General features: G+C 42.8%; 1 pseudogene; it reads left to right on the forward strand.

Moving 5' to 3' along the window:
- The first annotated feature begins 2,589 nt into the window (after positions 1-2,589).
- The window catches only part of LOC124020599, an 18,802-nt pseudogene continuing 6,391 nt past the window's right edge, over positions 2,590-15,000 (forward strand).

A 15,000-nucleotide genomic window follows, 5' to 3' on the forward strand; every position in this document is an offset into this window, starting at 1 on the left:
CACCACCAGGGGATTTATACAGCACCACTAGGGGATTTATACAGCACCACTAGGGGATTTATACAGCACCACCAGGGGATTTATACAGCACCACTAGGGGATTTATACAGCACCACTAGGGGATTTATAAAGCACCACTAGGGGATTTATACAGCACCACTAGGGGATTTATACAGCACCACTAGGGGATTTATACAGCACCACCAGGGGATTTATACAGCACCACTAGGGGATTTATACAGCACCACCAGGGGATTTATAAAGCACCACTAGGGGATTTATAAAGCACCACTAGGGGATTTATAAAGCACCACTAGGGGATTTATACAGCACCACCAGGGGATTTATAAAGCACCACTAGGGGATTTATAAAGCACCACTAGGGGATTTATAAAGCACCACTAGGGGATTTATAAAGCACCACTAGGGGATTTATACAGCACCACTAGGGGATTTATACAGCACCACTAGGGGATTTATACAGCACCACCAGGGGATTTATAAAGCACCACTAGGGGATTTATAAAGCACCACTAGGGGATTTATAAAGCACCACTAGGGGATTTATACAGCACGACCAGGGGATTTATAAAGCACCACTAGGGGATTTATAAAGCACCACTAGGGGATTTATAAAGCACCACCAGGGGATTTATAAAGCACCACTAGGGGATTTATCCGAAAATATTTCTTAATATTTATTTTATTTATTTGAACAGGAAAAAAGAGGAGTTGATACGATACAAATGAATGTACAACTTTGCATAGTTTTCTTTCTTTTAAATATAATTTTAAAAGAATCACCAGCAGTAGCCTTTCCTGCAGGAAAAGGACCAAATCGCCCTCTAGTGGCCTCATGGGTGGAATGTTATTCAGATTTTTCATCATTTTATAATTAATAAACCTTTTAGTGGGGTGGGAGGCGCAGAAAATCTGTTTTTCTATGTCAAACGGTTTTGTTATATTTCAGTCTTCTGTGATGTATATGAAGTGTAATGTTGGGATGCAAAATCAAAATGTAAGGCATTTCAACTCTATATCTGACATGATACAGGTGTCTTCTGTTGTTAAGCCCATAACCATGTGTGTACTTTTGAAGAACAAAAACTAAACTACTTTGAGAAGAACAACATATGCAGGGCAAGAAACACTCTGCGGAAGGTCAAAGGTTCAAACAAATTTGGAAAAGAGAATTAAATTGAATGAGTCATCATTTCCACAGTGTCTGTAAAGTCCTTGATGTTCACACCCACTCCACTGGGTAAAACTGGTTGAATCCACGTTGTTGCCATGTCATTTCCACAGTGTCTGTAAAGTCATTACTGTTCACACCCACTCCACTGGGTAAAACTGGTTGAATCCACGTTGTTGCCATGTCATTTCCACAGTGTCTGTAAAGTCATTACTGTTCACACCCACTCCACTGGGTAAAACTGGTTGAATCCACGTTGTTGCCATGTCATTTCCACAGTGTCTGTAAAGTCCTTGCTGTTCACACCCACTCCACCGGGTAAAACTGGTTGAATCCACGTTGTTGCCATGTCATTTCCACATTTCTGTAAAGTCATTACTGTTCACACCCACTCCACTGGGTAAAACTGGTTGAATCCACGTTGTTGCCATGTCATTTCCACAGTGTCTGTAAAGTCCTTGCTGTTCACATCCACTCCACTGGGTAAAACTGGTTGAATCCACGTTGTTGCCATGTCATTTCCACAGTGTCTGTAAAGTCATTACTGTTCACACCCACTCCACTGGGTAAAACTGGTTGAATCCACGTTGTTGCCATGTCATTTCCACAGTGTCTGTAAAGTCCTTGCTGTTCACACCCACTCCACTGGGTAAAACTGATTGAATCCACGTTGTTGCCATGTCATTTCCACAGTGTCTGTAAAGTCATTACTGTTCACACCCACTCCACTGGGTAAAACTGGTTGAATCCACGTTGTTGCCATGTCATTTCCACAGTGTCTGTAAAGTCCTTGCTGTTCACACCCACTCCACTGGGTAAAACTGGTTGAATCCACGTTGTTGCCATGTCATTTCCACAGTGTCTGTAAAGTCCTTGCTGTTCACACCCACTCCACTGGGTAAAACTGGTTGAATCCACGTTGTTGCCATGTCATTTCCACAACAACAATTCAATGTGATGACTTTGAATCAACGTGAAAAACTGGATTTGCAAAAAGTCATCAATGTAAGGGAATTTTGTGGGGTTTTTCACCCAAGTTTGAACCTAAATCAGGGTGACATTTTTTTGTTGAATTCACGTTGAAATCACGTTAGTTGACAACTCAACCAAATGTAAATCAAGACTAGACGTTGAACTGGTGTCTGTGCCCAGTGGGATATTTGTGGTTCTGGTGAGTCCCCGACAGAGTAGACCATGACATCCTGACTATACAGGAGAAGCAGCACGTGTGAAAGTATCTCTCATACTCCCAGTGAGCGTTCCCAGCTGTCCCCCAGTACCACATGCTGTTTGGCTGCTACTGGGGGTTCAACAATAGCTCAGTCCTACTGCCCCAGAGACCACAGCCGAGCAGAGTAGACCATGACATCCTGACTATACAGGAGAAGCAGCACGTGTGAAAGTACCTCTCATACTCCCAGTGAGTGGCGCTCCCAGCTGTCCCCCAGTACCACATGCTGTCTGGCTGCTACTGGGGGTTCAACAATAGCTCAGTCCTACTGCCCCAGAGACCACAGCCGAGCAGAGTAGAGCACAGATCAGCAGAGAGAGACCATGTTGGGATAGGATCTAGTCTGTTACAAGATTACTCTGAGGCCCAGAGTAGAGCAGAACAGAGTAGAACAGACTAGAGAAGAGAAGAGCAGAACAGAGTAGAACAGACTAGAGAAGAGCAGAGTAGAACAGGGAAGAGAACAGAGCAGGTTAGATACCAGGTTATAAAGATATAAACAGTCATAGAAAATATAAACGGTCATATTATTGAACAGATGTTTTATTTGAAGGTACACCCTCTTCTGGTTGGGATTCTGGTTGTTTTAGCAGGTAAGTTATAACCTTTTGGAATGCTTTACCTATATACCTTTTCACCTATACCAGTTCTGCTGATGTGTGTTTGATTGTAGTTTTTATTGATCAGAAACACTTTTGAAATGAATCACTTGTTATTCAACCCAAACTGGATAAACATATCAACGTTGCAGAGTCAGTTTTGAGTCGGTCTTACGTTAAACCAGAGAGGACATGATTGACAGGTACAAGTGCAATGCCCCTCCTTCCATCTAGAGCTGTGTGTAAATCTCAGAGTGTCTTCTTTTTTGCAACCAAAATGCAGAGCAGGTTTTTTAAGGGAGTTACGAAGTTACTTAAATGTATACAATTGTGTAGATATATTTGGTATGGCACGGATCTCTATAGGATCATTTTCAATGGTAGAATAGGATGTAGCCAGTTAGTGATAATGAGGTATATAATGTGGGATAATGAGGTATGTGATGTGGGATAATGAGGTATATAATGTGTGATAATGAGGTATATAATGTGTGATAATGAGGTATATAATGTGTGATAATGAGGTATATGATGTGTGATAATGAGGTATATAATGTGGGATAATGAGGTATATAATGTGGGATAATGAGGTATATAATGTGGGATAATGAGGTATATAATGTGTGATAATGAGGTATATAATGTGGGATAATGAGGTATATAATGTGTGATAATCAGGTATATAATGTGGGATAATGGGGTATATAATGTGTGATAATCAGGTATATAATGTGGGATAATGAGGTATATAATGTGGGATAATCAGGTATATAATGTGGGATAATGAGGTATATAATGTGTGATAATGAGGTATATAATGTGGGATAATGAGGTATATAATGTGTGATAATCAGGTATATAATGTGGGATAATGGGGTATATAATGTGTGATAATCAGGTATATAATGTGGGATAATCCGGTATATAATGTGGGATAATAAGGTATATAATGTGGGATAATGAGGTATATAATGTGTGATAATGAGGTATATAATGTGGGATAATGGGGTATATAATGTGTGATAATATCAACTTCCGAGTCTATAAACGTTGTGATAATCCAGAACAACTCTTAACTAACAGCATGGTCTCTAAAAATAGGAATAGTCCTGGTGGATCATCTTTCCCAGCCTGATAAATGCTTGGTGTATGTGTCATGAATTCCTGCTGGTCCACGTTGACTCAGCTGCTCTCTGCATTGTTGCTTCAGCCCCATCAGCGCTAAGCCGACACTACAACAAGTAGGCTTAAAGTATGCCCACTTACTTTAGAGGACTTATAAAGTGTGGTTATTCACTTAAGATAATATATAATAATAATAATATATAATAATATAATATAATAATAATAATAAATAATATAAATAATATAAATAATATAAATAATAATAATAATAATAATATCTAATAATATAAATAATATATAATAATATAAATAATATATAATAATAATAAATGAAGAGAACACTTCTATACCTGGGTTCTCATGAGTTCCCCATGTGCTTTCTCAGATATCAAATATATATTTGAGTGTGTGCGTGTGTCTATATTAGATATAGCCTTGACTATTCATCTTCGGTGTGTGTGTGTGTGTTTGTGTGTGTGTGTGTGTTCCCCTGTGTGTGTGTGTGTTCCCTGCAGGTTCAGCCAGGTGTTCAGAAGATGAGACACGTCTGGTTAAAACCCTGTTCACCGGCTATAACAAGGTGGTCCGCCCTGTCAATCACTTCAGAGATCCGGTGGTGGTGACCGTAGGCTTGCAGCTCATCCAGCTCATTAGTGTGGTGAGGAATATAGGACTGCTTATAGGACTGGACATGGTTCCTTCTTCTCCTTCTTCTCCTTCTTCTTCTCCTCCTTTTTCTTCTCCTTCTTCTTCTCCTTTTTCTTCTCCTTCTTCTTCTCCTCCTTTTTCTTCTCCTTCTTCTTCTCCTCCTTCTTCTTCTCCTTCTTCTTCTCCTCCCTTTTCTTCTCCTTCTTCTTCTCCTTCTCCTTCTCCTTCTTCTTCTCCTCCTTCTTCTTCTTCTTCTTTCTTCTTCTTCTTCTTCTTCTCTTCTTCTTCTTCTTCTTCTTCTTCTTCTTCTTCTCCTCTCCTTCTTCTTCTCCTCCTTCTTCTTCTTCTTCTTCTTCTTCTTCTTCTTCTTCTTCTTCTTCTTCTTCTTCTTCTTCTTCTTCTTCTTCTTCTTCTTCTTCTTCTTCTTCTTCTTCTTCTTCTTCTTCTTCTTCTTCTTCTTCTTCTCCTTCTCCTTCTCCTTCTTCTTGTCCTTCTTCTTCGTCTCCTTCTTATACAAAGTATCTTCCCTTGTCTTTGTCAGGATGAAGTCAATCAAATTGTGACCAGTAATGTGCGTCTGAAACAGGTATGGTTTCTCACTGACCTGCGTGGTCGTTCTTCTCAATGTCGTTTTTGTTCTTCAATTTAAACCACACTTTTTTGTGGTTGTGTTTTATTCAGATATGGGAGGTTGTGTTGTATTTAGATATGGGAGGTTGTGTTGTATTTAGACATGGGAGGTTGTGTTGTACTCAGATATGGGAGGTTGTGTTGTACTCAGATATGGGAGGTTGTGTTGTACTCAGATATGGGAGGCTGTGTTGTATTCAGATATGGGAGGTTGTGTTGTATTTAGATATGGGAGGTTGTGTTGTATTTAGATATGGGAGGTTGTGTTGTACTCAGATATGGGAGGTTGTGTTGTACTCATGGATATGGGAGGTTGTGTTGTACTCAGATATGGGAGGTTGTGTTGTATTTAGACATGGGAGGTTGTGTTGTACTCAGATATGGGAGGTTGTGTTGTACTCAGACATGGGAGGTTGTGTTGTATTTAGATATGGGAGGCTGTGTTGTACTCAGATATGGGAGGTTGTGTTGTATTCAGACATGGGAGGTTGTGTTGTATTCAGATATGGGAGGTTGTGTTGTACTCAGATATGGGAGGTTGTGTTGTACTCAGATATGGGAGGTTGTGTTGTACTCAGATATGGGAGGTTGTGTTGTATTTAGATATGGGAGGTTGTGTTGTACTCAGATATGGGAGGTTGTGTTGTATTTAGATATGGGAGGTTGTGTTGTATTTAGATATGGGAGGACGTGAATCTGAAGTGGAACCCTGATGATTATAATGGAATTAAGAAGATCAGAATCCCTTCTACAGACATCTGGCGTCCTGACCTCGTGCTCTATAACAAGTAAGAACAAGTCCACGCTTTTACTTTGACCGATGTACAGTATTCATTGACTTGATGAGGCCTATTAGATAATACCTTTTCAGAAGCCAGTCTATTCCTGAAGGGCAGTTAGTGATAGAGACCAAAGGGGATCACATTTAAATGTTTTCTTTATTTAAGCTTTATTTAACTGGGCAAGTCCGTTAAGAACAAATTGTTATTTACAACGACGGCCTAAGCCGGCCAAACCCTGACGCGGACGACGCTGGGCCCATTGGGACTCCCAATCACGGCCGGTTGTGATACAGCCTGGAATCGAACCAGGGTGTCTGTAGTGACGCCGCTAACACTAATATGCAGTGCCTTAGACAGCTGCAGCTTTAACCCCAAACAGCAAGCAATGCAGATGTAGAAGCACGGTGGCTAGGAAAAACTCCATAGAAAGGCAGGAACCTAGAAAGAAACCTAGAGAGGCACCAGGCTCTGAGGGGTGGCCAGTCCTCTTCTGGCTGTGCCGGGTGGAGATTATAACAGAACACGGCCAAGATGTTCAAACGTTCCTAGATGACCAGCAGGGTCAAGGTCACAGTGGTTGTAGAGGGTGCAACAGGTCAGCACCTCAGGAGTAAATGTCAGTTGGCTTTAAATAGCCAAACATTCAGAGTTAGAGACAGCAGGTGCGGTAGAGAGAGACAGTCATAGGTGAAATATTATAGTTAGTGGTTTTATCATTTGATTATGCTATGTTTAGAAAACATATAAGTCATTTCAAGCCTTATTTGGGGTGGCAGGGTAGCCTAGTGGTTAGAGAGTTGGACTAGGAACTGGAAGGTTGCAAGTTCAAACCCCCGAGCTGACAATGTGCTAATCTGTCGTTCTGCACCTGAACAGGCAGTTAACCCACTGTTCCTAGGCCGGCATTGAAAATAAGAATTTGTTCTTAACTGACTTGCCTGGTAAAATTATTCAAACAGTTTTGTTGAATAGGAAATACATCATATAATATATTTTAATCAAATTGGTTTCATATTTGTACTGTGTACTTATGTCCTCCAAAGTGACGACACCTCAGCAATTTATCACTATTTTTTACCAGAAAGGTGAGATTTTAGCCTTTGAGTATGCAACATTACTAGTTATTGTTTATGGCCCTCTCATTAAATAATATATTTGGGGAATTACGTAGATTAAATTTTTGATGCCATTTAGTTACATTTAACTGGTTGTCTTTAATCTACCTGACTTTTTGTCCATCACCCCTGAAACAACATGTTTGTCATAATTGAGATGTTTTCAGCATTCCCTGATGATCTAATCAGGCTAACACAATTCCCCACGGGAATCCATTGATTCTGATGCTAATAGGTGTAATAGAAAAATGACTTACTTACCTCATTTGTTTGATATTAATAGTAAACGATTCAGTATTTAACTAAGAGTAAGACTGGCCTGCTAAAGCTGAGTTTTCATGGTGTCCACTCTAGCTTCCTGCAGCTAGTCTGGGCACTGAGGACATGGGTTATACTAGAGGGTGATACATCTGTACTGACACATTATATTCTATGATCAGTGGTGCACTGAGAAAGATGTATTCCATGGACAGGATGTGGGGTGGTTTTAACTGAGATAGAGATCGCCTGGAGGAACAGAACAAAGGCCTCAGTACTTCTGATTATCCTGGCATCTGGGAGACAGCTGATGACCAGAGGATGAACCCAAAGTGGCTTATGGTGCCCCCAATCTATATGGGAGGGGTGGAACAAAGTATTCTGGATAGTAGCTATATAAACAGTGCATTGTCTGTAAAGGGAAGGCTCTCAGTCCAATGGTCAAGACTGTTGGGCTGACGGTTTCATTATTGCAATAATTAATAATCAATATTAAATAAAGACGATTGAAGAAATGACCAAGTCTCTCTCAGTACTGAATTTCCACGACATTTGTCAATTTATCCCTGCAGTCCAGATGGAGACTTTGGTTAGCTTAGCAGGCTAACGCCAGAGCCCATAGGAATCCATTGACTCCGATGCTAACGAGTCAATCCTCTCCACTTCCTGCAGTGCAGATGGAGACTTTGCAATCGTCCATGAGACCAAGGTGCTGCTGGAGCACACAGGTCTGATCACCTGGAACCCTCCGGCCATCTTTAAGAGCTACTGTGAGATCATTGTGCTTCACTTCCCCTTCGACCTGCAGAACTGCAGTATGAAGCTGGGGACTTGGACCTACGACGGCAACCTGGTAGTGGTCAACCCGGTGAGAGGTTTGAAAAGCACAAATATCCAAAAAGCACATCTGAAAATGTTCCAGGTCCGGGGTGTAAAATAGAAAAAATCACACGAAAAAATGAATATAAATAGTAACAATCCTATGAAAAGGAGCTTTAATAGTAACAATCCCATGAAAAGGAGTAGATATAGTAACAATCCCATGAAAAGGAGTAGATATAGTAACAATCCCATGAAAAAAGTAGAAATAGTAACAATCCCATTAAAAAGTGTAGAAATAGTAACAATCCCACAAAAAGGAGTAGAAATAGAAGCAATCCCATGAAAAGGAGTAGAAATAGTAACAATCCCAGAAAAAGGAGTAGAAATAGAAGCAATCCCATGAAAAGGAGTAGAAATAGTAACAATCCCAGAAAAAGGAGTAGAAATAGAAGCAATCCCATGAAAAGGAATAGAAATAGTAACAATCACATGAAAAAGAGTAGAAATAGTAACAATCCCATTAAAAAGTGTAGAAATAGAAGCAATCCCATGAAAAGGAGTAGAAATAGTAACAATCCCATGAAAAAAAATGTAGAAATAGTAACAATCCCATTAAAAAGTGTAGAAATAGAAGCAATCCCATGAAAAAAAAATAGTAGAAATAGAAGCAATCCCATGAAAAGGAGTAGAAATAGTAACAATCCCATGAAAAGGAGTAGAAATTGTAACAATCCCATGAAAAGGAATAGAAATAGTAACAATCACATGAAAAAAGAGTAGAAATAGTAACAATCCCATTAAAAAGTGTAGATATAGTAACAATCCCATGATAGAAGCAATCCCATGAAAAGGAGTAGAAATAGTAACAATCCCATGAAAAGGAGTAGAAATAGTAACAATCCCATGAAAAGGAGTAGAAATTGTAACAATCCCATGAAAAGGAATAGAAATAGTAACAATCACATGAAAAAGAGTAGAAATAGTAACAATCCCATTAAAAAGTGTAGAAATAGAAGCAATCCCATGAAAAGGAGTAGAAATAGTAACAATCCCATGAAAAGGAGTAGAAATAGCCGCACCTGTTGTATGCTCCCACATAGTTTAAACCAGCCTCTCCAGCATAATGTGTATTTGTGTATATTGGAGGGGATGGGAAAAAAATAATTGTCATCCCATATGAACTAATAAAGTATATCTTATCTTAATTTAACCAGTAAAGTATTGACCCTAGCCCTGTACCCGTCCCCTGTCCCCCCTCTAGGACAACGACCGGCCTGACCTGAGTAACTTCATGGAGAGTGGTGAGTGGGTGATGCAGGACTATAGGAGCTGGAAGCACTGGGTGTACTATGCCTGCTGCCCTGACACGCCCTACCTGGACATCACCTACCACTTCCTGATGCTGAGGCTGCCTCTCTACTTCATCGTCAACGTCATCATCCCCTGTATGCTGTTCTCCTTCCTGACTGGACTGGTCTTCTACCTCCCCACTGACTCTGGTAGGCCTGCTGTTCTCCTTCCTGACTAGACTGGTCTTCTACACCCTGACTGACTCTGGTAGGCCTGCTGTTCTCCTTCCTGACTAGACTGGTCTTCTACACCCTGACTGACTCTGGTAGGCCTGCTGTTCTCCTTCCTGACTGGACTGGTCTTCTACCTCCCCACTGACTCTGGTAGGCCTGCTGTTCTCCTTCCTGACTAGACTGGTCTTCTACACCCTGACTGACTCTGGTAGGCCTGCTGTTCTCCTTCCTGACTGGACTGGTCTTCTACCTCCCCACTGACTCTGGTAGGCCTGCTGTTCTCCTTCCTGACTGGACTGGTCTTCTACCTCCCCACTGACTCTGGTAGGCCTGCTGTTCTCCTTCCTGACTAGACTGGTCTTCTACCTCCCCACTGACTCTGGTAGGCCTGCTGTTCTCCTTCCTGACTAGACTGGTCTTCTACACCCTGACTGACTCTGGTAGGCCTGCTGTTCTCCTTCCTGACTAGACTGGTCTTCTACACCCTGACTGACTCTGGTAGGCCTGCTGTTCTCCTTTCTGACTAGACTGGTCTTCTACACCGTGACTGACTCTGGTAAGCCTGCTGTTCTCCTTCCTGACTAGACTGGTCTTCTACACCCTGACTGACTCTGGTAGGCCTGCTGTTCTCCTTCCTGACTGGACTGGTCTTCTACCTCCCCACTGACTCTGGTAGGCCTGCTGTTCTCCTTCCTGACTAGACTGGTCTTCTACACCCTGACTGACTCTGGTAGGCCTGCTGTTCTCCTTTCTGACTAGACTGGTCTTCTACACCGTGACTGACTCTGGTAAGCCTGCTGTTCTCCTTCCTGACTAGACTGGTCTTCTACACCCTGACTGACTCTGGTAGGCCTGCTGTTCTCCTTTCTGACTAGACTGGTCTTCTACACCGTGACTGACTCTGGTAGGCCTGCTGTTCTCCTTTCTGACTAGACTGGTCTTCTACCTCCCCACTGACTCTGGTAGGCCTGCTGTTCTCCTTCCTGACTAGACTGGTCTTCTACACCCTGACTGACTCTGGTAGGCCTGCTGTTCTCCTTCCTGACTAGACTGGTCTTCTACCTCCCCACTGACTCTGGTAGGCCTGCTGTTCTCCTTCCTGACTAGACTGGTCTTCTACACCCTGACTGACTCTGGTAGGCCTGCTGTTCTCCTTTCTGACTAGACTGGTCTTCTACACCGTGACTGACTCTGGTAGGCCTGCTGTTCTCCTTCCTGACTAGACTGGTCTTCTACACCCTGACTGACTCTGGTAGGCCTGCTGTTCTCCTTTCTGACTAGACTGGTCTTCTACACCGTGACTGACTCTGGTAAGCCTGCTGTTCTCCTTCCTGACTAGACTGGTCTTCTACACCCTGACTGACTCTGGTAGGCCTGCTGTTCTCCTTCCTGACTGGACTGGTCTTCTACCTCCCCACTGACTCTGGTAGGCCTGCTGTTCTCCTTCCTGACTAGACTGGTCTTCTACACCCTGACTGACTCTGGTAGGCCTGCTGTTCTCCTTTCTGACTAGACTGGTCTTCTACACCGTGACTGACTCTGGTAAGCCTGCTGTTCTCCTTCCTGACTAGACTGGTCTTCTACACCCTGACTGACTCTGGTAGGCCTGCTGTTCTCCTTTCTGACTAGACTGGTCTTCTACACCGTGACTGACTCTGGTAGGCCTGCTGTTCTCCTTCCTGACTAGACTGGTCTTCTACACCCTGACTGACTCTGGTAGGCCTGCTGTTCTCCTTCCTGACTAGACTGGTCTTCTACCTCCCCACTGACTCTGGTAGGCCTGCTGTTCTCCTTCCTGACTAGACTGGTCTTCTACACCCTGACTGACTCTGGTAGGCCTGCTGTTCTCCTTTCTGACTAGACTGGTCTTCTACACCGTGACTGACTCTGGTAAGCCTGCTGTTCTCCTTCCTGACTAGACTGGTCTTCTACACCCTGACTGACTCTGGTAGGCCTGCTGTTCTCCTTTCTGACTAGACTGGTCTTCTACACCGTGACTGACTCTGGTAGGCCTGCTGTTCTCCTTTCTGACTAGACTGGTCTTCTACACCCTGACTGACTCTGGTAGGCCTGCTGTTCTCCTTTCTGACTAGACTGGTCTTCTACACCGTGACTGACTCTGGTAGGCCTGCTGTTCTCCTTTCTGACTAGACTGGTCTTCTACACCGTGACTGACTCTGGTAAGCCTGCTGTTCTCCTTCCTGACTAGACTGGTCTTCTACCTCCCCACTGACTCTGGTAGGCCTGCTGTTCTCCTTCCTGACTAGACTGGTCTTCTACCTCCCCACTGACTCTGGTAGGCCTGCTGTTCTCCTTCCTGACTGACTCTGGTAGGCCTGCTGTTCTCCTTCCTGACTAGACTGGTCTTCTACCTCCCCACTGACTCTGGTAGGCCTGCTGTTCTCCTTCCTGACTAGACTGGTCTTCTACCTCCCCACTGACTCTGGTAAGCCTGCTGTTCTCCTTCCTGACTGGACTGGTCTTCTACCTCCCCACTGACTCTGGTAGGCCTGCTGTTCTCCTTCCTGACTAGACTGGTCTTCTACCTCCCCACTGACTCTGGTAGGCCTGCTGTTCTCCTTCCTGACTGGACTGGTCTTCTACCTCCCCACTGACTCTGGTAGGCCTGCTGTTCTCCTTCCTGACTAGACTGGTCTTCTACCTCCCCACTGACTCTGGTAGGCCTGCTGTTCTCCTTCCCACTGACTCTGGTAAGCCTGCTGTTCTCCTTCCTGACTGGACTGGTCTTCTACCTCCCCACTGACTCTGGTAGACCTGCTGAAAATTCAAATTCACAAATTTCCCCACATTTACATATAATGGAAATGTGTATTTTCTTGGCTCACTCACGTACAGTACAATACATATAAAACAACAATCCCCACAAGCCCTGGACCAATTGGGTCTGTCGAACGTTTTCACAAAGGCAGTAACAGTTTCTCAATAAATAGTCCTGAGAGTGTTACCATCTGTTTGAATAGATCACATATGTCAGTGGTTTTAGAGTTGTATTGTTGTGTTTGACTCCTCTAACCATGTCTCTGTATGTGAGAAGATGACCCTGTCTATCTGTCCTGCTGTCTCTCACTGTGGTCTTGTTGTGTTGGACTCCTCTAACCATGTCTCTGTATGTGAGAAGATGACCCTGTCTATCTGTCCTGCTGTCTCTCACTGTGGTCTTGTTGTGTTGGACTCCTCTAACCATGTCTCTGTATGTGAGAAGATGACCCTGTCTATATGTCCTGCTGTCTTGTTGTGTTGGACTCGTCTCTGTATGTGAGAAGATGACCCTGTGGTCCTGCTGTCTCCGACTGTGGACTTGTTGTTGTTGTTGTTGACACCAGTGTCTCTGTTCCATACAGGTGAGAAGATGACCTTGTCTATCTGTCCTGCTGTCTCTGACTGTGGTCTTGTTGTGGTTAATGTTGATGTTGATGTTGTTGTTGATGTTGTTGATGTTGATGTTGTTGTTGATGTTGTTGTTGTTGATGTTGTTGTTGTTGTTGACTCCTGTGTTTCTGCTCCATACCGGTGAGAAGATGACCCTGTCTATCTGTCCTGCTCTCTCTGACTGTGGTCTTGTTGTTGTTGTTAAAGTTGATGATGTTGTTGATGATGTTGATGTTGTTGTTGTTCTTGATGATGTTGTTGATGTTGTTGTTGTTGTTGACACCAGTATCTCTGTTCCATACAGGTGAGAAGATGACCCTGTCTATCTGTCCTGCTCTCTCTGACTGTGGTCTTGTTGTTGTTAATGTTGTTGTTGTTGTTGTTGTTGTTGTTGTTGACACCAGTGTCTCTGTTCCATACAGGTGAGAAGATGACCCTGTCTATCTCTGTCCTGCTGTCTCTCACTGTGTTTCTGCTGTCATCGTGGAGCTCATCCCCTCCACCTCCAGTGCGGTGCCTCTCATTGGGAAGTACATGCTCTTCACCATGGTCTTCGTCATAGCCTCCATCGTCATCACCGTCATCGTCATCAACACACACCACCGCTCTCCCAGTACACACACAATGCCCCAGTGGGTCCGCAAGGTAGGTCAACCGACCGACCGATCGATCAATAAATCCATCAGTCAGTCAATAAATAAATCAGTCAGTCAATCAGTCAAACAGTCAGTCAATCAGTCAATAAATCAGTCAGTCAGTCAATAAATCAGTCAATCAGTCAGTCAATCAATAAATAAATCAGTCAGTCAATCAGTCAGTCAGTCAGTCAATAAATAAATCAGTCAGTCAGTCAGTCAATAAATCAATCAATCAATCAATCAATCAGCCAGTCAATCAAGATAGGTCAACCAATATGACCGACCGATCGATAAATCAATCAATCAGTCAGTCAGTCGGTCAATAAATCAGTCAACAAGGCAGTCAATCAGTCAGTAAATAAATCAGTCAATAAATAAATAAATCAGTCAGTCAATGAGTCAGTCAGTCAGTCAATAAATAAATCAGTCAGTCAGTCAATAAATCAATAAATCAATCAGTCAGTCAGTCAATCAGTCAGTCAGTCAGTCAATTATTAAATCAATAAATCAATCAGTCAGTCAATCAAGGTAGGTCAACCAACCGGCTGACCGACCGATCGATGAATCAATCAGTCAGTCAATCAGTCAGTCAGTCAGTCAATAAATCAATCAATCAGTCGGTCAATAAATCAGTCAATCAGTCAATAAATAAATCAGTCAGTCAGTCAATAAATTAGTCAGTCAGTCAATAAATCAGTCAATCAGTCAGTCAATCAGTCAGTCAGTCAGTCAGTCAATCAGTCAGTCAATCAGTCAGTCAGTCAATAAATCAATCAGTCAGTCAATCAAAGTAGGTCAACCGACCGACCGACCGATCGATCGATCAATAAATCAATCAGTCAATCAGTCAGTCAGTCAATCAATCAGTCAGTCAATAAATCAGTCAGTCAATAAATCAATCAGTCCGTCAGTCAGTCAGTCAATAAATCAGTCAGTCAATAAATCAGTCAGTCAATCAATCAGTCAATCAGTCAATAAATCAATCAGTCAATCAATCAGTCAGTCAGTCAATAAATAAATCAGTCAGTCAATAAATCAATCAGTCAG

This window comes from Oncorhynchus gorbuscha, unplaced genomic scaffold (genome assembly GCF_021184085.1).
Source record: "Oncorhynchus gorbuscha isolate QuinsamMale2020 ecotype Even-year unplaced genomic scaffold, OgorEven_v1.0 Un_scaffold_861, whole genome shotgun sequence".
In the NCBI taxonomy this organism is placed as follows: Eukaryota; Metazoa; Chordata; class Actinopteri; order Salmoniformes; family Salmonidae; genus Oncorhynchus; species Oncorhynchus gorbuscha.